This window comes from Pan troglodytes, chromosome X (assembly GCF_028858775.2).
Source record: "Pan troglodytes isolate AG18354 chromosome X, NHGRI_mPanTro3-v2.0_pri, whole genome shotgun sequence".
Classification (NCBI taxonomy): Eukaryota; Metazoa; Chordata; class Mammalia; order Primates; family Hominidae; genus Pan; species Pan troglodytes.
The window spans coordinates 85,790,316-85,813,219 of record NC_072421.2 but is presented as its reverse complement, the minus strand read 5'-3'; positions in this window follow the sequence as shown (position 1 = coordinate 85,813,219).

The following is a 22,904-nucleotide window of genomic DNA, read 5'->3' as shown; positions in this document are numbered from 1 at the left end:
TCATGGCTAACACTGATAGACCCTATCCCTCTTCTTTTTTCACCTCTGTCTCTAGGTATCTCAGCTATGTTGGTTTCCCAGGCAATGGGGATTGAGTGAAACTGTAGTTGGTCATTTGGGCAGTGCCTCAGTAGGCTGGGGAAGATGGTTGTTCTCCCTACTTTCTTTTTCTTTGTAAGGGAGCACTCATGAGCCAGGGGGTTCCATCTTCATGATGAGCCGTTCTGGCCTGGGAGATGGGGATGATACAGGAAAAGTGAACCTATTCTTCCTATCCTTGTAATTTGTTTTTCCTTCCACTGTATTGCTATAGCTTAGGTGGAGTCCTGAGCACTTCCACGGTTATTTTCATTAATAGATAACTGTCAAATTGCTGCTTTTTGTAGGGGCAAGTAAACTCATAATCTCCTATTCTGCCATCATGTTACAAGAAAGAAAAGAAAAGTTAATAAAATGTTAAAGTGGCTAATAGTGGAGCTAATTAACTCAAAATTTCAAAACATAAAAGCATGTATAGTTCTTTATCCTATCACCAAATGGACTTCAAAATTATGATATATATTCCAGAATCTTTATTATTTACCAATTATTCTGATTTTAATATTGTATGTTTTCCTAGAAATATCCAAATTTTCTGTGACTTACAAATTATAATTACGGGAAAGGAAATTATTTATTGAGCAACTGTCTGGGTTTTTTTTTTTTTTTTTTTGTCTTATGTTCCAATTTTGTTTATGTAAGTTACATCTGTTTGTTGCGGGAAGTCAGGGACCCCAAATGGAGGGATCAGCTGGAGCCGTGGCAGAGGAATATAAATTCTGAAGATTTCATTTTAATATGGACATTTATCAGTTCCCAAATAATAATTTTGTAATTTCTTATGCCTGTCTTTAATCTCTTAATCCTGTTATCTTTGTAAGCTGAGGATGTGCATAACCTCAGGACCACTGTGATAATTGTGTTAACTGTATAAATTGATTGTAAAACATGTGTGTTTGAACACTATGAAGTCAGTGCACCTTGAAAAAGAACAGAATAAGAGCAATTTTTATGGAACAAGGGAAGACAACCATAAGGTCTGACTGCCCGCGGGGTCAGGCAAAAAGAGCCATATTTTTCTTCTTGCAGAGAACCTATAAATGGACCTGCAAGTAGGAGAGATATCGCTAAATTCTTTTCCTAGCAAGGAATATTAATATTAATACCCTGGGAAAGGAATGCATTCCTGGGGGGAGGTCTATAAACGGCCACTCTGGGAATGTGTGTCTTATGCAGTTGAGATAAGGACTGAGATACACCCTGCTCTCCTGCATTACCCTCAGGCTTACTAGGGTGGGGAAAAGCTCTGCCTTGGTAAATTTGTGGTCAGACTGGTTCTCTGCTCTCGAATCCTGTTTTCTGTTATTTAAGATGTTTATCAAGACAGTATGTGCACCGCTGAACATAGACCCTTATCAGTAGTTGTGCTTTTGCCCTTTGCCTTTTGATCTTTGTTGGACCCTTATCAGTAGTTCTGCTTTTTCCTTTTGTCCTGTTCCCTCAGAAGCATGTGATCTTTGTTAGACCCTTACTAGTAGTTCTGCTTTTTGCCTTTTCAAGCAAGTGATATTTGTACCTACTCCCTGTTCTTACACCCCCTCCCCTTTTGAAATCCTTAATAAAATCTTGCTGGTCTGAGACTCAGGTGGGCATCAGGGTCCTACCAATATGTGATGTCACCTCTGGTGGCCCAGCTGTAAAATTCCTCTCTTTATACTGTCTCTCTTTATTTCTCAGCCAGCTGACACTTATGGAAAATAGAAAGAACCTATGTTGAAATACTGGGGGTGGGTTCCCCCAATACCTACTGATATTTCTCATATCAGAAATTTAAAAGATAAATTTTGGAAATTATTTATTTATTTATTTATTTGAAAAAAATCAAATAACCAAGTAGATGTTAACCTGAACAAATATTTTTATTAAAATATATATGTATACTTCCAAAACCAAACCAAATGAATAGATCTTCCTACCTCAGTATGAAGCATAAATTTTTTAAGCATAATTTTCATTTGTTGTGCAGAATAATAAAAAGATATGTAGTCAATGATCAAGATATGGTAAAATTGGTAATTGTTACTCCTTTACAAAGGACATCCATAAGTACTAAAATAAATAATTTTTTCCTTCAATGAATGAATGCTGCTGAAAATACAACTATTGCTAAAATAGTTTTGTGCCACTACCTCGTTTCATGCTAAGATACAGTTTTAACCATCACTGCTTTTGCATCACCAGTGCAAATAACAAAATAGTAAAAAAAAGCAAATAGTTTGATTTTTTGAATTCCCTAAAAATGTCTCACAAATTGATGAACTACACTTTGAAAAATACTAGTTTATACTAACCTTAATTTCAATGGCTTCTAAACAATAGTTTCTTCAAAAAGAAAGGAGTATTATCAATTGAAGTGTATTCTAGCTCAAAGATGATCTTTGCACATTATATTGAATATATATACATACACGTACTCATTCTATATTCTATGTTTACCAAAAAAGAGTTGCACTATTAGAAAACAAGTAGATGAAAAGCACCAGATCATTTTCTCAAACACTTTTAGGATTTTAGGACAATAGATTTTGTTATCAATTTCAAAATACCTTCTCAAGCATCAAAGATATTTTAGTCACAAACATAGTTCATTTCTAAGTTTTTAACATATGGAATATTTTACAGTATGTAAGATAATGTCATTAGCCCAAGTAGTTAATTGGTCACATTTCCTACCAAACTTTTGGATTCATAGTGTGCTGATAAGAGTCTCTGGGAAGGAAATGATGATACAAAGATAGAAGTAAAAAGGTTTTATTGGTGATTAACACTTGTGAAAGAAAAGGGGAGGAAGCAAGATTGGGTAGATAAGACATCAGATTGTGATGGAGACCTGAAAGTCTTTACCAGCTCAATGGGAAGTGCAGTAGCAAAGACTGACCATTAGTCTTACATTGGGCAGAAATGGCCAGGCTATGGTATTAATATTTCCTGATCAATGACTGGGAGCCACCTTGAGAAGAATGTGACCTCAGCCTATAGGGTTTCCATGTAACTTAGTGAGTAGCAGTAACAAAATTCTGTGATTGGTTTATTTACCTATCACCAGGAAATTTAAAATATCTAAATCATTATACTGATCAGTATAATGCTCTCTGTCAGCAAATTTTCCAAACTTACCATTGGTGAAAGTTTTAACAATTATATTACTACATTCTACAAGTGGCTGCCTATACTCCACCAACAACCAAACATGGGGTCATCATTGCAGAAATGCAGTCAAAAGTGATTATGCCCTCAAATTCCATATTTCCCACCTATTTTTGTGGACCATTTGTGCTGGCGTTTTATGGGATGCAGACACTGATACAGTTAGGAGCACAAAAGATTTATTGGAGACTGATGCAGAGAGAAACCACCAGACAATGATGCAGACCTGACAAAGTCCTTGCCAGCCTAACAAGCGGATTTACAGCAAGTATCGTCATTAGAGAAGTCTCACATTGGGCAGAAATAGCTAGACTTTGTTCTTGCTTAGTCCTTGGCTGAGATCCTCTTCAACAAGAGCATGACCTTGGCCCAAAAGCTGAGGCTTTCTTCTGTGAGGCCTCTCACAGCTGGAGGCCATCAGCTAACCACACACTTCAAAGCAGGATGACCTTTTTAGAGGGTCATCTGAACTCTGCATCTCAGTATGTTACACAGATATTTACCAGTAAACTTGAAACCAGATAATAATATGTCTATCTGTTCACATAAATAAAATACTGCTGCATGATTTTAAAATATTGGGAAAGGAGAAAAGGAGCTCTAATATTTCTCAAGCTACTAAGTGACTATAATATATTCTTTCCAATGAATTGACACTTTAATTACTCGGATGATTTCTTCAGGAACACAGTTGGAATCAGAAAGGCCATAATTACTCTTTCTATAATATTTCTGAGTCTTAAAAGAATCATATTGGACAACTTTATAATATGAGGATTTTCTTTGTAATTGTCCTCCAACCTTTCTAAGAAATTTAAGAATGCCCATGTATCGCACATATTGTACTGACAAGTATTGGATCCTGTTTCATGGTTAGTGGTGCATTTTACAACGACTCCTTAAAAGCTTTGAAACGGAAGCTAAAAATATACTATGCTCATTGACCTTTTGCCATATTATGTTGTTTAAATCTCTTGTGCAATGAAATAATGATTTTTCTTTTACAAATTGGAAAGCACAACTCTCAATTTGAGACGCAACAAAAATAACACCAACAAAAGTTAGAGTGAGTTCCCAGAAACAAACTAATATGTCTAGAAATTCATTTCTTCCTTGATTTTCTAAAATATTGCTGGCCAATTTTCCAAAATGCTAGCTGCATTGATGTTCTTGATATGTTATGTAAACAACTGACATCTAGTCTTCCAGTCATATAGAACTACATTTATGATAAAATGTTTTATATTTATATACATTTATAGAATTGCAGCATTAAAATATGGCTCTAAAGCTATATTTGCAAAGAGTTACTGCAAAATATATCTAAGACTAACTCTTTGGAATCACCTGCTTAAAAATTACTTCCACAAGCTGAGGGAGAGAAATGAAGTGTTCAATCATGATAGTTGTTTTTAGTTCAGGAATTTGTATGACTGCCCTCTAGAATGTGCAGTACTATTCAGTAAACAAGTTCCTAGTTATCAAGTCATCTTCGTGTAATGCTGGTAGCATAAATCTCCAAAGAATTATAGGAATGAGATAAAGGTTAATTATATACTTGAAAAACTTAAGCTCAGAAACCCCCTTCATTCTTGTAGCCTTTGATCTTGATGATGAGGGTGTGCTGCAGAACCCAGGACCTATTATCACAGAACTAAACACAAATACACCTGGTCAAGGAATCAGAGACACTGAGGAAATATTCTGGGGCAAGTGACAGCAATTGCAGGCCCAGCTACCGCATCACATTAAGGGAGTGAGTCAGTGGATTAGTATCTGTGTCTGTTATAAAATGGCTCCTGTCTCTTTTCTGACCTTCAGTTCTCACCAGAAAAACTCCTCATACTTCATCTTAACCAGAAACATTGCAACAAAAGAGAATTATGGGAAATGTAAAGATCAATGGTTAAATCAGTTATCCTTTCTGTTGTATAACTTCCAATTAACATTTAGCTGTGCTATGAATTTAGAGAGAAAATCAATTTCTGCTATTTTAAAACTTTCTATAACCAAGGATTTTTCTGCTGCAAAGAACATTCAGAAGAAGCCATCGGTTGTCCCTTAAAATTTCACAAGCTATGTTACAGCATCATCCAGAAACAAAGGAAATTATACAGATGAAACCATCACTTCAGAAAATAAAATAATCAAAAGCTTGCTGTTTAGAAACCTTGTCAAAGAAGTGGGAAATCATGCAAGACATTAGTGATTATACCAATTATCTCTGTTACTTGAAATAATGCATTCTGTCAGGAGCTACAGCAATTGACCCTCTTCTTTAATTAAGCATATCTATGCACTGATGGACACATAGTATTGTATAAAGACAGAAAGTAACAAAAAAATTAAAAGGCAGAGGAGAGTATAGGGAAGCAAAATAATATTAAGAATAATAATAATGATAATAATGTGATAGCGAATATTTACAAATTCATTAGACATATAATTTTTAGTGTTTATTTTAATATGAAACTGTTACTAATTAATTACAGGTTCAAAGTCAATGGTTAAACATGGAAATAAGGTGACTAACTAGATACTGACAGGAATAACTTCTTCCACTGAGAGACCAGACAGACCAACAAGAAGACAGGTGCACTCCAAACAGGTCTTCAGAAAGAAGGCATTGACAGTGTAGGGGAGGAGTACACAGACCCTGGACTGAAAGGGAAGGAAACTGAGAACCCTGCATGTGATTATTGAACAACAGGATGAATTCCTGAGCCTGAGCAGCTCCTGGGGAAAAGGTAAGTAAAATAGTCTTGGACTAGCACATTCTTACCACAAACCTCCAGAATCCTAGCTGCAGGAGATGCCATGGCCCCCACGGACATTTGAGTTGGCAGAAACAACTGCCTAGAAAGTTGACAGAGATGGAACTCCAACCTTCATGAAGCACAGAGCGTTTGGCTTAGGAATAGCTGAAGAGGAGCATGGCCATGGGTGCCCATTCCCCAAGGCTCACCATATCCCTCTAGATGGATTTAGCTTTTGTTGGTTGATGAATCTGGACAGAGCAGGGCTATCTTGCCTATGAAATTAAGCCAATCTGATCTATGTGTCCCCCTTTCTGCTGGCCTACCACAAGTTCTCTGCCTGGCTGCACCCACTTGCAGCATGGCCTCAGCTGCCTAGTCAAGGCACTTGCCAGAGGCCACCGCCATAATTCTTTTACTGGCAGACCCTGCCTAACAGTCAGAGAGCCTCTGTAGGTTGGTCCCCACAGGTGCCCTCCCCTAACTGCTTCTCCAACACACTTTCACCCACAGTCTCCTTCCACTGCTTCACAGGCACATACTTACCCACAGCCTCCCCATACTGTTTTGCTGGTGCACACTGGCCTGCAGCTTCACTGTTTCATTGATGCACATCACCTGAAGCCTCATCTTGCTGCTTTGCTGGCACACATAAGCATGTTGACTTTGCCTCCACCCCATTGCCACCCAGCCACTGGCACACACACATTTGAGGAACCCATTGGTGACCCATTGGTGGCACACATGCATAAGGGAACCCCTTCTGTGTTGCCATCTCCCACCGAAGTGTGTTGGCCTTCAGCCTCCGCACGCCCCACCCCACTCCCATTAGAGTCCTGTTGCCAGTGGACTGGGAACACCTTGGACCCTCCAGTGCAGAAAGTGCTTAAACTTAGGGGGGCCAGAGGAAAAAGCAGAAGCCTGCTCCTAGACCTACAGAGCAGCCCAGAAGTGTTGAACTGAGCCTTGGTTGACTGAAGTCATCCAGAAAGAAAGCCAAAAGAAGAAACCCAGCTCATACCACAGTAAAAGCATCAAGGACACAAAGAATATAAAAGCAAAAATCCCCAGCCAGAGAGCAACTACACACACACACACACACACAAATCAACTCACACAGATGAGATAGAACTAGCACAAAAACTCTGGCAACTCTAAAAGCCAACATGTCTTCTTACATAAAAATAACCATACTAGATTTCTAGCAATGGTTCTTATTGATAATGAAATGGCTGAAATGACAGACCTAGAATTCAGAAACTGGATGGCAATGAAGATCATCAAGATTCAGGAGAATGTTGAAACCCAACACAAAGAAGTTAGGGAATCCAATAAAAAGAGATACAAGAGCTAAAAGACTAAAGAGACATTTTAAGAAAGAACCAAAATGATCAACTGGAGCTGAAAAACTCACTACAAGAATTTCATAATGCAATTAGAAGTATTAACAGAAGGAGAGACCATACTGAGGAAAGAAAAATTTGAAGAACGCCTGCAAAATATACAAGTTGACCATCCTCAAAACACATGGTCATCAGATTCTTTATGGTCAGTTTGAAAAAAAAATTAAAGGCATCTAGACAGAAGGGGCAGGTCACATACAAAGGAAACCTCATCAAGGCTAAAAGTGAGACTTTCAGCAGAAACTCTACAGTCAGAAGAGATTGGGAGCCTATATTCAGTGTCCTTAAACAAGAGAAATTCCAAATAAGAATTTCATATTTAGCCAAACTAAGTTTCATAAGTGAAGGATAAATAAAACCTTTATCAGACAAGTAAATGCTAAGGGAATTCATTACCACCAGACCTGCCTTAAGGGAATGCTAAACATGAAAACGAAAGACCATTACCTGCCACCACAAAAACAGACAGTTAATTACATAGCCCACTGAAAATATAAAACAAGTATACAATCAAGTCTATATAACAACCAGCTAACAGAATGATGGCAAGATAAAATCCTCCCATATCAAAATGAGCCTTGAAAGTAATAAAGTTAAACACCACACATGAAAGGCACAGAGTGGCAAGTTGGATGAATAAGCAAGACCCAACTGTATCCTGTCTTCAAAAGACCCGTGGTACAGAAAATGACATGCATAGACCTGGAGAGAAGAGACAGAGAAAGGCCTATTAAGCAAATGGAAAACAACAAAGAGCAGGGATTGTTATTCTTCTTTCAGACAAAACAGACTTTAAACCAAAAAAGATAAAAAAGGATAAAGAAGCGTATTACATGACGACAAAGAACTCAATTCAACAGAAGAATTAACTATCCTAAATATATATGTTCCCAATATTGGAGCACCTAGATTGATAAAATAAGTTCCTAGAGACCTACAAAGAGACTTAGATAACCACACAATAATAGTGGAAGATTTCAACAACCCACTGAGTTTTATGCATCTCATCAAGGCAGAAAACTAATGAAGATATTCAAGATCTAAACCCAACATTTGACCAAGTTGACCTAAAAAAATTTATAGAACACTCCTCCTAACAGCTAGGGACTATACGTTCTTCTCATCTACACATGGCACATACTCTAAGTTTGACCACAAGCTCAACCATAAAGCAATTGTCAACAAATTCAAGAAATCTGAATGCATACCAACCACACTCTTGGAGCACAGAATACAAAAAAAATGGAAATCGAGACCAGGAAGATCTCTCAAAATCACACTATTACAAGGAGACTGAACACATGCTACTGAATGACTATTGTGTAAACAATGAAATTAAAGTAGAAATAAATAAATTATTTGAAACTAACGAAAACAAAATTACAACATACTAGAAACTCTGAGACACAGATAAAGCAGTGTTATGAGGAAAGTTTATAGCACCAAACACCACTTCAAAAAGTTAGAAAGATCTCGAATTAACAACCTAATAGCACACCTACAGGAACTAAAAAACAAGAGCAATACAACCCCAAAGCTGATGGAGGAAAATAAATAGCCAAAATCAGAGCTGTATTAAAAAGATGCAAAAATACATACAAAAGAGCAATGAAACCAACAGTTGGTTTTTTAAAAGAATAAAGATTGATAGACCACTAGCTAGACTAATTAAAAAAAAGGAGAGAAGATCCAAATAAACACTAACAGAAATGACAAAGGTGACATTTCAACTGACCCCACAGAAATATATACTCAGAAACTGTTATGAACATCTCTATGCACAATAACTAGAAAACCTGGAATAAATGGATAAATGTCTGAAAATATACAGACTTCCAAAATTGAATCAGGAAGAAATTGATGACCAGAACAGATCAATAATGAGTTCTGAAATTGAATCAGTAATAAAAAACCTAACAACCAGAAAAAGCCTTGGATCAGATGGATTCACAGCTGAGTTCTACCAGACACATGCAGATTGGTGCCAATCATCAAATTGGTACCAATCCTACTGAAACTATTCCAAAAAGTCAAGCGGCTACTCTTTCATCATTCATTCTATTAGGCCAGCATCATTCTGATTCTAAAACTGACAGAGTCACAACAAAAAAGGAAAACTTCTTTAATCCAGCAGCACATCAAAAAGTGGATTCACCATGATTGAGTTGGCTTTATTCCTGGGATGCAAGGCTGGTTCAACATATGCAAATCAACAAATTTGATTCAGTATATAAACAGAAATAAAAACAAAAACCACATGATCATCTCAATAGTCACAGAAAAGGCTTTTGAAAAATTCAACATATTTTCATGTTAAAAACCCTCAAAAACCTAGGAATTGAAGGACTGTACCTCAAAATAATAAGGGCCATCTACGGCAAACCCACAGCCAACATCATACTGAACTTGGTTTTCCAGAAATTAAGGATGCCATTTTTACTGAAAATATTGGCTTTATGCTCAGGTTCTCTTGATTAACTTAGCCAGTGATTTTTCTACCTAAACATGCAAGAAAAATGAAGCAAAAGTTTATGACACAAAAATCTCTGTGAATTTTCAAAAGCCAAATTGTATATCCCCTGCAATATTACTGCTTACAACCAGTTCCTTTCTGACCCAGTCAGATGTAAGAGGCCTCTAACTGGATCCAAGCCAATCAATTCCATTATCAAATCTGTTCCCGGACCCGGTCCAATTTCTGTTGCAACTCCAAACCCAGTTTAGATCAGAAATTTGCTCAAAGAAATCCCTGGAGCTCCGAAATCCGAGAGGGAGCTTACCCATGATCTCCAGCTGCTTTGAGACATCAGTGGACACAAACGGGTCCTGCAGGTACCTTGTGTGTTCACTCAGCACTCCTGGAGGTTTCTAGTAGCTCCACTTCAGATCCTGCTTCTGACACCATCTAATAAAAGAAAAACTTCAGCTGAATTAAATTTAAAAGAGTTTAATTGAGCAATGTATGATTTGTGAATTGGGCAAACCCCAGAATCACAGCAGATCCCCAGGGGTGCCTTGTGGTCAGAACAAATTTATAGACAAAAAAAAGGTAAAGTGATGTACAGAAATCAGAAGTGAGGTACAGAAACAGTGAGATTGATTACAGGTCAGTGTTTACCTTATTTGAAAGCAGTTCAAACATTCAGCAGTCTATGAGTGGTTGAAGTATGGCTGCTGGGATTGGCAAACACTCAGCCATTGTTATAGGTGCATACTAAGTTAGGTTTTCAATTTTGTCTGACTATTAAGCCAGGTTACAGTTCATCAACCAGGACTCAAATATAGAAGTATGGAGTCTTTCTCAGGCCATATTTAGTTTGCTTTAACACTGGAGGCCATTATCCTAAGCAAATTAACACAAGAACAGAAAACCGAATACTCCATGTTCCCGCTTGTAAGTGGGAGCTAAATAGTTAGTGCACATGAACACAAAGGGGAAACAATAGATTCTGGGGCTTACTTGATGGTGGAGTGTGGGAGGAGGCTGAAGATTGATAAACTATCTTTTGGGGACTATGCTTACTACTTGGGTGACAAAATCTTTTACACCAAACCTCAATAATGTACAATTTACACGTTTCAAACCTATGCATGTACCCCCGAAACTAAAATAAAAGTAGAAAAACAAGTCAATAGTTCTTTGAAAGTTTTTTATACTGATTTTTTGGACTCACACTCACATATTCATTATCTACAAACAAAATACAGGGAGTTTTTCTGAGCATTGCCCCTGAAAACCCCCGCTGACATTTTTAAGGTAGAATAATACTTCAAGGGAAGGCATTCAGATCCTTCAACAGTTTTAATGATTATTTGTGAAAAACACTCAAAGTCGTATTTTAAATAATGTTGGTTTTAGATTATGGGTGTCTGAATATAGTACTTTGTCTATTCTAATTAGCTTCTGAAAAAAATTTAAAAGCCCTTTCTAAAAGATCTAAAATTATATTAAAGTTGAGATTGCCTGGAGATCAAAATATTTCTTCAAATAATTAAACCCATCATCATTAAATTATATAGATATTATTTTCATTGTTCTGTATTGTTTTTATTCTTCACAACATAATCCAATTTGGATGCATAATTAAAGAGAGGTACATTAGATACAACCTAGCTAGTTATGCCCTTTCAAAAGAAATAGTAAGTTGAGGCTATTCACTTTTGAAAAACTGATTAATGCATCTTTTCATTGCTATCACTTTTATTGTTTTTTGGTTTTCTGTGTTCTTATCTGGAGTTGACACATGGAAAAATAAGTAACAAATAAAGGTAGGCTTTGTGGCCTTCTCTAAGTGTCAGATAATATGAGTCAACTGTTCCAAAAATTACTAATATTGAACAATTTATTTCATCTTTTGATTCAATATAATCTTTCTTTTCTCCATTACTTTTGAAAATTTTCCTGTACCTTTTTATTCTAAGCATGGGGGACATGTTAAACCCATAAATGTACATTGCTCCTAAGTTGCAGTGCAAACGGAATTCAAGACAAAAAGCGTGATGGTAGAAAGCCATCAGGTGTGCACACTGAAAGGGAAGGCAATACAAATAGCCAGTAAATGCAACAATATTTAAACCAGCAATTGTCACAATTTTCTCAACTTGCTACTGGTAACATTCTTTTGTGAAACAAACACAGATATCTCCTGTAATAGACTTTGCTTTCCTTTAATTATATCTGACAAGCTTATAGTAACTAAAAACTGGACTGTGAGCTTTTTCTAGTCCTCCTAGGTTCTAATCTTGTCGCTGCCAATTTCTATTTATAATTTAATCATTCTGAACTTCTTAATCTTTATGTACTAAGAAGGCATTAATATTATTTGAGACTCAAATGGACATTATGTGAAAATGACTATAAATTGTAAAGTGGTGTTTACATATAAAGTAGTATTATAATAAAATAAAATGTAAAGAAGTTTCAAGAAGTAGAACCAACATACTTATGGCTCCTTAATTTTTCATATTATGAAGTCTTCTATTTGAGAGTTAAAGGTCTAGTAGGAAAAACTGATTCACATTCATCCATTCATTCATGAGCAAAGTATTACAGAATAGACAAAGATAAGATAAAACTGCTTCATGCCAGCGCATGGCAAGTAATAAATGCTTAAAGAACACCTGTTGAATGAATGAACATAATTTCTAGTAGACGGAATTAATTTATTCCACAAATAGTAATTGAGTATCTATTTTGTTTTAGTATTGTGCCCGGTGCTGGGGATACAAAGGTGACAAGTATATACCTGATCCCTTATGCAGTGAAGTTTGCAGTCTTGTGGGAGATGAAGACATTAGTTAAATAATCACATAAATAGATATAAAATTGCAATTGTACCAAATGTTATAAAATGAGGCACACAGTGCAGTGGCCACTGATAATAGGAGGACAGAATCAGGCTAAGGAGGTCAGGAAAGACTATTTTTAATAAAAATAACACATTAACCAAGACATTTTAGAGAAATATTAATCTGGTAAAAAAAAAAAAAAAAAGGCGGGGGGAGTGCATATTCCAGACTAAAGGAGCAGCATGCAAATGGCCAAATGGTAAAGTGAAAATGGCATGATGCCTTGGACAAAGGCTACAGCAGTGTTAAGATGTTTATTCTAAAAACATTAGCAAAATATTTCAGAGCTTTAGCAGGAAAATAATGTTACATTTATGGTTTGAAAATATAAACTAGATACAGTGTGCAGAATGGATTACAGAGTCCCTGATAGGAGAGGAAAGACTATTAGAAGGCTATAGGAGCAGTCCCAGCAAGAAATGATGCTAGCTATGACCAATGTATTTTTAGTGGGAGACAGTAAGAAAGAGAGAGATTTGAAGTGCCCTTAGTAAGTAAAAGCTAGACAAGTTAGTGGCAAGTTGGCTATGGGAAGTAAGGGAGAGGGAGGTGGTAGAGATTACCTGAATTGTACAACTGAGTGATGTCACTGTCATTTGTTGAGATAAAGAATACTGGAAGATAACTATATTTGAGGGTAAAACAATATTATAAACTTGGTTTTGGTTATATTGAGTTTGATTGTTGTTTATGATACTCAAGATGAGATGCAAAATTATCACCTGAGTATAAAGGTCTAGGAATTACCTGGCTAATCTCTTTCAGAAATACAAATCTGCAGGTCATATGCCTTGAAGCCATGGGTATAGGAAATGTCATCTTGGAAGAGAGTAGAGCATGATTGGAGCACCTAGGACTGAACTTTGAAAAAGTATAACATTTAATAGCTAGTTAGACAAGGTGACTGTGCAAAGAAGATGAGAATAACCATTCAGAAGATATGAAGAATATCATGTCATTCTGGACACCTGTAGAAGAGAGTTTTAAGAAGTAGAATTTGGTCAACAATGTTAAATACTACCAAAGGATAAATAAGATGAGGACTGGAGGATGATCTTGCTAGACACTGGGAAATGGACAATGGAAGAGAACCAAATGAGACAAGTACAAAGATTATTACAGTATCATGTGCAGTTTGATATATGTAAAAAGAGTTAAAATGCTATGAGAGTTTATAGAAACAAAAATTAGTCTAGCTGGAAAGAATCAGCGAAGGCATCATGAAGGAATAAGCATTTGATTTGAATATAAAGAGATGTGAAAATAAATATGCAAAAAGTAATAACGTTGGAAAAAGGGAGTTCATCTGAAGACATTTATATTTATATGAGGCTGGAGCATAGAGAATTTGCACAGTAGTCACAGAGATTAAGATTAGAAGAAAGTAGAATAAGTCGTCATACTGTAGAGGGCCTGCAATGAAAGGCTAGAGAGTTTACTTTTCATTTGGTAGGTATTACAGTACCATTTAAGCTTTTGGAAGAGAGAGATAATAAACTATAAAGAGAAGAGAACTTGGAAATGGAAAGACCAGTTGGAGACTATTGCTTTAGTCCAAGGAAGATCAACTGAGGGTCGGAACTAAGACAGTGACAATGGATATAAAGAACAGGAAGCTGATGCAAAGGTACTGAGGAGAGAGAATGAGCAAAATTTAATTATTCATGTAATTCTATTCAAAGGCAGCAAAAAAATAATTATAAAATGCATTGAAAAATATTTCATTGGAAAGTAAGAAATAATGATTTTAAGGCTATTTGAGAATGTGTGTGGTCATCTCTATGCATTTGTTAAAAGTCTTTTTTATCCTGTATTTCATTCCTGGTTGAAATTGCTAACCTGCTTTTCAAGCAATTTTCCACTTGGGTTGGCTCAAGGCTGAAGTGGTCACTTTGCCCTGACCCCATTACATTGCTTTCTCATTCTCATATCTTCCTCTGACCCTTACCTTTAATGAGAAAATCCCTTTGCCACATTGCCAGCAACAGCTACAATTAGTCATTGTCACATCTGTCATGACTCTGCTTTATTGCAATCCTGATGCCCATGGCTCTAACTAGAAGAGAAAAATGTGGAAGAATACTCCTATAAGTAAACCCTGAGGAAGATGAGATGCAAAACTGCAGTTAAGAGGTACTTTTTGTATCATCAGTCGAAGAAATTTGTTTTATTTGAAGGAGCATAACGGGCAAGAAAGGAAGATTTATGGTCATAGGAATTTTTAATAAATGGGGTCTCTGTCTAAATAGATGTAGTATTTGAAGTGAATAAAATAGTATCTTTAAAAAATAGAAAAATTGTTTTTAATGCAATAACACTTCTAAGCCTGACAGGTCATCAACATAGTCTACATATTTATTAAATTTATTAAAACTTGTTAAACACCTAACCACAAACGTTAATCAAAACCCTACATGGATTATTTTTTCTACATGACTACAAATTATTATTGACCAATCTGCTTTGGAAAAAAATATAAACTCACAAACTATTAAGATGCAGTGGAAATGATGCACCATGGCTTCTGAGAATATATGAGGTGATCTTGGTTGTGCATCACTGAAAGACTCATATATGGAGCTCTAAGCTATTTTATTAGGGTTTTCTAGAGGGAGAGAACTAACAGGATAGATGTATATATGAAGAGGAGTTTATTAAGGAGTATTGACTCACACAATCACAAGGTGAAGTCCCACAATAGGCCATCTGCAACCTGAGGACCAAGGAAGCCAGTCTGAGTTCCAAAGCCTCAAAAGCAGGGAAGCCGACAGTGCAGCCTTCAGTCTGTGGCCAAAGGTCCAAGAGCCCCTGGAAAATCACTGGTGTAAGTCAGAGAGTCCAAAAGCTGAAGAATGTGGAGTCTGATGTTCAAGGGCAGGAAGCATCCAGCACAGGAGAAAGTTGAAGGCTCGAAGACTCAGCAAGTCTGCCCTTCCATCTTCTCCTGCCTGCTTTATTCTAGCCACGCTGCCAGCTAATTAGATGATGGAGACTCAGAATGATGGTGGGTCCGCCTCTCCCAGGCCACTGAGTGAAATGTTAATCTCCTTTGGCAACACCCTCACTGACACACCCAGGAACAATACTTTGCATCCTTCAATTCAATCAAGTTGACACTCAATATTAACTATCACAAGTCCACCCCTTGTCAACTTGAACCCATACACCTCTCCTGAAATTATACATAATCTTCAAATAAAGACAATAATAAGGTCCTAATTATGCTTAACATAATACAGCTATCCTTCATACAACCGGAAGCACACTAATCCTTAACCTAAATGTTGTTACATAAAGTTAACAACACTTAAATGCTGATATGAAGTCAATAAATCCTATGTCACATGATAAAAAAAGAAATAAAATGAAGATATTTTCTTAAAAGTAAGCATATACATGTACAAACATGTTCTTAAGAAAATAAAGAGGAAATATTAATGACAATTATAGTCTTCATTTCTGCCACTGGTCACATGGTTGTAGCTAGTATTGATGACTATCTTCTTTTCCTACTCATTCTGTGTTCCTTTTGCCTTCAGCAAGCACCTCAGCAGGTTGTGGTTTTTCACCTGGTGGAGTGAACTGAACTTTTATTCATGAAGGGTCTGGGCTATTTGTAGTCCTACCTGGATTGAGTTGTAGTTTCCCATTGACCTTAATCACAGGGCATGGTAATACTAAGAGATGCCCTAAGGGATCCTGTATTCCACACATACCTTCCTTACCTCTATTGTGGAGTAGTAGACTGATTTCATCTTGATAGTCCCAGTCAGTCACCCCAACAAACACTGTAACTCCCTTCTTAGCCTGTTGACTTAGAGGTAGGAGGACCCCAAAGTTACCAGGTGGCAATCTTAACTTCCAGTTTAATGGAATCATTGTTGTGTCTTCTGGTGGCAGCATTCCTCTTTCTGGAACTAAGATCCCTAGGCCAGCAGAACTTAATGTCGCAGGAAAAGGAAGCAAAAATTTCACTGGTGGGTCACTAGGGGTGATTGTAAAAGGTACCACTTCCACTTCCACCCCTTGATTCCTGGACCCGTGAATCCTGACTATGGGAGAAACAGTACCATATAATGGACGCTGATTCAGAGCATACACAGACTTTTGGAGGTCTCCTTAGGGAAGGGTGGAAGAAAGATTAACAGCAGAAATTGTCAGTAGTGTGGTAGGGTCCTTCCTCAAGGGAACTCGGCCTCCCCTTCATTCAAGGGGTTCTGAGTCTGCAAACTGGTTCCAGTCTGGACATTGATTGAGGGGTTATGATTCTCTATTTTTATAATTCAATTAGTCTTTCGTCCACTCAACCTGGAAGTTTTCTGCTTATACAAATGAGGTGAGAATGCTGTAGGCTTCCTACCAATTTCACTTCTAGAAACACGGTGATTAATTAGCCCATGCTAGAGCTCTACACGAGTCAGACTATTCTGATGGCTGCTTTTCCTCTACTGTTCATTACTGTAACTGTACCCACCTTGCCTTTGATGGATAAGTGCCACCACTTGGCCCCTGCCACCTCTGGATCCAATTTTTCCCATTGCACTTAAGTTTTGTAATTTAGTGACTCTGATTCCCACTGTAACATGTGGCATATAGAGAAGAGCAATCACAGAGATCTTCAAGGATGCAGGTGCTCTCCTAACAAGTCTATTTCACAAAGTATTGGTGAAGGGTATGTCTTCTGGACCCTAGCAGCTGGGATGAGTAGGTCTAAAGTGCCTAATCCACTCTAGAATCCCAATCTCCCTAAGTCTTTGGATCCCTTCCTCTACATTAAACCAAGGGAAGCCAGGCATTTCCAGCTGGCTTGCAGTGAGCCATCTTTTGATCCCTATTTCAGCTAACCAAGCAAATAAACTATTAGAACATTTTTTAACTCCCAAAGATGCAATATTAAATGTAGAATCCCTACTTAGTGGGCTCATATCAATAAATTCAGCCTGATCCAACTTTATGTTTCTTCCATTATCCCACACCCTTAATATTCATTCCCATGCCTGTTCTCCAGATTTCTGCCTACATAAATTAGAAACCTCAAGCAGTTCTTTTGGAGTGTAGCACAGCTCCTTGTGTGTCACTCTGAAACTTACCTCTAGGGGTCTGCTGGGACTTTAGTCTAGTTACAGGTCTAGGAGGCAACAGGGGTGTTGAGGGTAGGTCCTGAAGAGAATCAGCATTGTTTTTCCTGGCAATGTGTTCAGTGGAGGTCGTCACTGTTGCCTCAGGCAATGCAGGGTTAATCTCCTCAGACAAAGGTGGAAAGGCTGAAGGCAGCATGGGTGGAGGACTGGTTTTTGACACCACTGGGGGTGGGGAGGCTGTTTCCTCTGGCAAAAAAGGCTCATCAGAGTTTACAAACTCTGGCCTGGAGTGGTGGCTCACACCTGTAATCCCAGCACTTTGGGAGGCTGAGGAGGGCAGATCACCTGAGGTCAGGAGTTCAAGACCAGCCTGGCCAACATGGTGAAACCTCTTCTCTACTAAAACTACAAAAATTAGCCGGGCATGGTGGCAGGTGCCAGTAATCCCAACTACTCGGGAGGCTGAGGCAGGGAGAATTGCTTGAACCTGGGAGGTGGCTGTTGCAGTGAGCAGAGATGGCACCACTGCACTCCAGCCTGGGTGACAGAGCAAGACTCTGTCTGGAAAAAAAGAAATTGAAAAAGGGTTTACAAGCTTAGTGTCCCCAGCTTCATCAGGATGCACCCACACATTCCCATTCCAAGTTGTAGTGTCCCATTCTTTTCCAGTCAATGCCCTCACTTAAACAGTAGACATCTGGTGAGACTGAGCGTGCAACATTTGTTGCAGATCAGCCACTCTCATGATAAGAGCTTGTGTCAGATTCTCTGTAATTTTAGCCCTTTGTCTGCAGGAGATAAGACTCTCACTCAGGGCAATCTTAGAAGACTTGAGGCTCAGTATGTGCTTCCAGAGCCAGGAGTTAGAATCCCTGAGCTCATCCTTTTCTTTTGTCACTTTGTCCAGCGAACTTAGGAGCAACAAACCAACTTCATTATATTCCTTATTTCTCCACATATGATCAAAGGTATTATGTATAGAGTCACTAAACTCCTTGACTTTCAAAAGCAGTGAATCAGGATAGCAAAAGTATTCATTTTGCGTAAGTCTCTAAACAGTTCTCACTAAGGACTATCAGTGCTCTCCATACTATTAGAAGTAGAGTCCTTAGCATTTTAGGATCTAGTCATATGAAGCAGCCAACTCCAGAAACCCCAATACTTACTAAAGAACTCCATCCTTAAAATTCTGTTCCTCTAGAACCATTCTTGGTACCAAAATCTGTACTAGTTATGGTTCTCTGGAGGGAGAGAATTAATAGGGTATATGAATATATGAAGGAGAGTTTATTAAGGAGTATTTACTCACACAATTACCAGGTGAAGTCCCACAATAGGCTGTCTGTAAGCTGAGAAGCAAGGAAGCCAGTCTGAGTTCCAAAGCCTCAAAAGTAGGGAAGCCAACAGTGCAGCCTTCAGTCTGTGGCTGAAGGCCCGAGAGCCCTTGGCAAACCACTAGTGTACGTCCAAGAGTCCAAAAGCTGAAGAACATGGAATCTGATGTTCAAGAGCAGGAAGCATCCAGCACGGGAGAAAGATGAAGAAGGCCAGAAGACTCAGCAGGTCTGCTTTTTCATCTTTTCCTGCCTGTTTTATTCTAGCCATGCTGGCAGCTGATTAGATGGTGCCCATCCAGATTGAAGGTGGGTCTGCCTCTCTCAGCCCACTGACTCAAATGTTAATCTCCTTTGGCAACAAACTCACAGACACACCCAGGAACAATAATTTGCATCCTTCAATCCAATCAAGTTGACACCCAGTATTAACTATCACAGCTATCCTTCTAGAAGTCTCTTCCTACCTTGTAGCCTTCATGTTATAAGGAAACACAGACCATTTGGAGAGGCCATATGTAGGTGCTCCAGTCAAAAGCCCTCACTGAGATTCTAGCTGACAGCCAGCATCAACTGCTAGTAATGTGAATAAGCTATCTTAGACATCTATCTCAATCAAGCCTTGGGATGACTACAGCTTCAAATTGACATCTACCTCAACTGCAGAATCAATCCCACATGACAATTGCTTAGGCAAACCCTTGTCAAGTTTCTGACACATAAAAATCACAAGCAAAATAAAATGGTTTGTGTAAAGCTGCTTAGTTTTCTTCCACAATTTGTTACATAGTGATAATAATTGGAAAACCAGCTAAGAAATCAACCGATAAGAGGCATGCTTTCCTGTCTTCCAGTACCCCTCCCTCTATGGCCATGTGAGCAGAGCAAGTGGAATAGAAAGAGAAAGAGATCTTCAGTTTACCCTCTCCTATTGGCTGGATGAAATATTCCTATAGAAGGAGAATCTACACCTCAGCCAAAAGTGTGCTTTAAAGGATGTGGCTTATGAGCTATTAAACTGATGGAAAAATGGGATATTACATTTGCTTGTGCCTTCAGTAATCCAAACATGTGTTATCATCGAGTGTTTGCTATGTGTTTAATGCTCTGATAGGCACTTTGGGAACTATAAATAAAGAATATAAAAGATGTCTTTTTCTTCAAGGAGTTTACAAACTTCTCAGCACTATATGTTTTTGCCACTTGATTTAAACAGTGCGTTTGAAAGATGTTACAGTACTGGAATTCCATAATCACAATTTAGTTTAACATCCAAGCCTCTGCCCATGTCACTGAGTTCATAGTCTTTCACAGTCTATTCCAGCGAAACTGGCCTTCTTGCTGTTCCTCAAACAAGACAAGTATTCTCTTTTTCGTTGTTGTTTTTTTTTTCTTTTTAATCTAAATATCCTCCTTTCTCTAGGCTGCCTTGCCCTTAGTATAGACTTCTGTTTTATCACTAGCAAACTATGTGCTAATTGTTTGATTGTATGTGTGTCTCATCACTAGAATGGTGCTGTTTATTACAATTTTATTAGTTCCATTATCTTATGGCCACACAAAATGCCCAATATGTTAACAATGATTGTTTCTGGAACAGAAGTATTCATTCATACATTCCTCCAACCGTTATATACTACGAATTTTCTATGTGTCAGTATTATTTGGGTTGTTGAGAATACAATAATAAAGAAGATAGATACATTCCTTGTGCTCAGAGAGCTTACATTCTATTTAGGGATACGCACAATCACTTTCAAATTGTAGTAAGTGCTAAGAAGACAATGTGATATGACGGCGAGGGATGGGAGGCAAGTTGAGATAGGGTAGTCAGAAAGGCATCTCTGAGGTGGCATTTGAGCAATGATAAAAATGATGACATCCATCAATGCTAGGATTTGAGGGAGGTACATTCTAGGTAAAAGGAATAACAAGTATTAAGTGTTTTTCGAGGCACAGCAAAAAAAATGTCAGTGTGATTAAAGCAATGTATGCAAGGGAGAGTGAAAGGTAATAAAGTTGGAGAGAGAGCAAAGCATCAAATTAACTAAGCCATTGTAGAAATTTAAAATTTTTCCTGAGTGATATAGGAGGCCATTGGAGGGATATTTAGCAGGGGAAAGAAGCAACATAATTTTTACTTTCTAATGGTCACTGCACGCTGTGTGGGGAATGCCTTGCATTGGTGTGACAGTGGAACAGGGAACAAATTAAGAAGCTATTTGCTATTGTACTGGTCTACGCTAAAGCAGATGTTACTTTACATGGATGGATGAATGAATTAATAAATGAATGAATAAATAAACAAATTAACAACAAAATGAATAGATTAAAAAGAAGTTGACAATTAAATTAATGAAGGAACAAATGAGAGAAAGAAAACAACAAAGGAGGAACAAGAGAAAAGAAGAGAGACACATAACTGATGATGTGCAGTTTCTTTAAACTTGTTTGTCATTCTCAGTGATTCAAAACAGGCAAATATCCCAATCGCTGTCAGCTGCGGCTTTAGTTGCTGCTTAAGTGAAACATTGAATATAACAACTGTGCCGGAATAAAAACAGTTTCATGCACTTTTTTTGTAATTTGCTGGCATTTTCCCTAAACAATTCTGTCACTAAGAAATGTATTTATCATTTCTCTATAGTATAAAGCAATCCCAGTAACACCATAATTATTAAAATAGAAAATTGTTATGCCATTTTAATGTTTTTTTAGTTCGAAATTACCTGAAAAAATGTTTTAAAACTTTTTAAAAAATTACTTGCATGCCACATCTTTTTTTTTTTTTTTTTTTGACAGAGCTTTGCTCTTGTTGCTCAGGCTGGAGTGCAATGGTGCAATCTCGGCTCACCACAACCTCCGCCTCCCAGGTTCAAGCGATTCTCCTGCCTCAGCCTCCCAAGTAGCTGGGATTACAGGCATGCGCTACCACGCCCGGCTAATTTTGTATTTTTAGTAGAGACGGGGTTTCTCCATGTTGGCCAGGCTGGTCTCGAACTCCCGACCTCAGGTGATCCACTCGCCTCTGCCTTCCAAAGTGCTGGGATTACAGGTGTGAACCACCAGGCCCAGCCTTAATACTACATCTTAATGTGTAGTTCTTTTTTACCCCTTCAACCCTTGGCTACAAAATCAAACTATATTCATAGATTCAGGAATTTCTTTATGAATGCTCTAACCTTAAAGTACATCATGAAAAATGTGCATAGAAAACTTGAATTTAGTTTTAACCACAGGGAATGTATAGTAATATGCACCATTTGTCTGTCTTACAGTTTTCAATAGAGTTAGCATAGATTTCCCTGTCAAAGGAAATTGTTTTTGGTCCATCAACCAGGACTGTGTAAAGGGAACTGGCTACTATTTGTGCGTCTGCTATGTTCAATGTCTTTAAGGTACAGTTTATTTGGCAGGACACCTTCTAAAAACAGCATGGTGCTCATCGTGGCTGCCAACCTGAGGAACCTAACTAACCTGAGGAACCTATTGAACACAAAGGGGCTTCTGTCTCCTTATCCTGCTCCTATGTAAATTAATTAGTAAACATTTGGCTTTCATAAAGCCAAGAAAAAAATTATACAGTATCAAAGTAGAATTAATTACTATATGTCTTTTATAAGGCTTATTTTGAAAAACAAAATAAAAGGAGAATAAACCAAAAACAAATAAAATGGCTCTCTAGAGAAACAAGGTATTGTGAATAGTAAATATAAAAGATAAGACAAAGAGCAA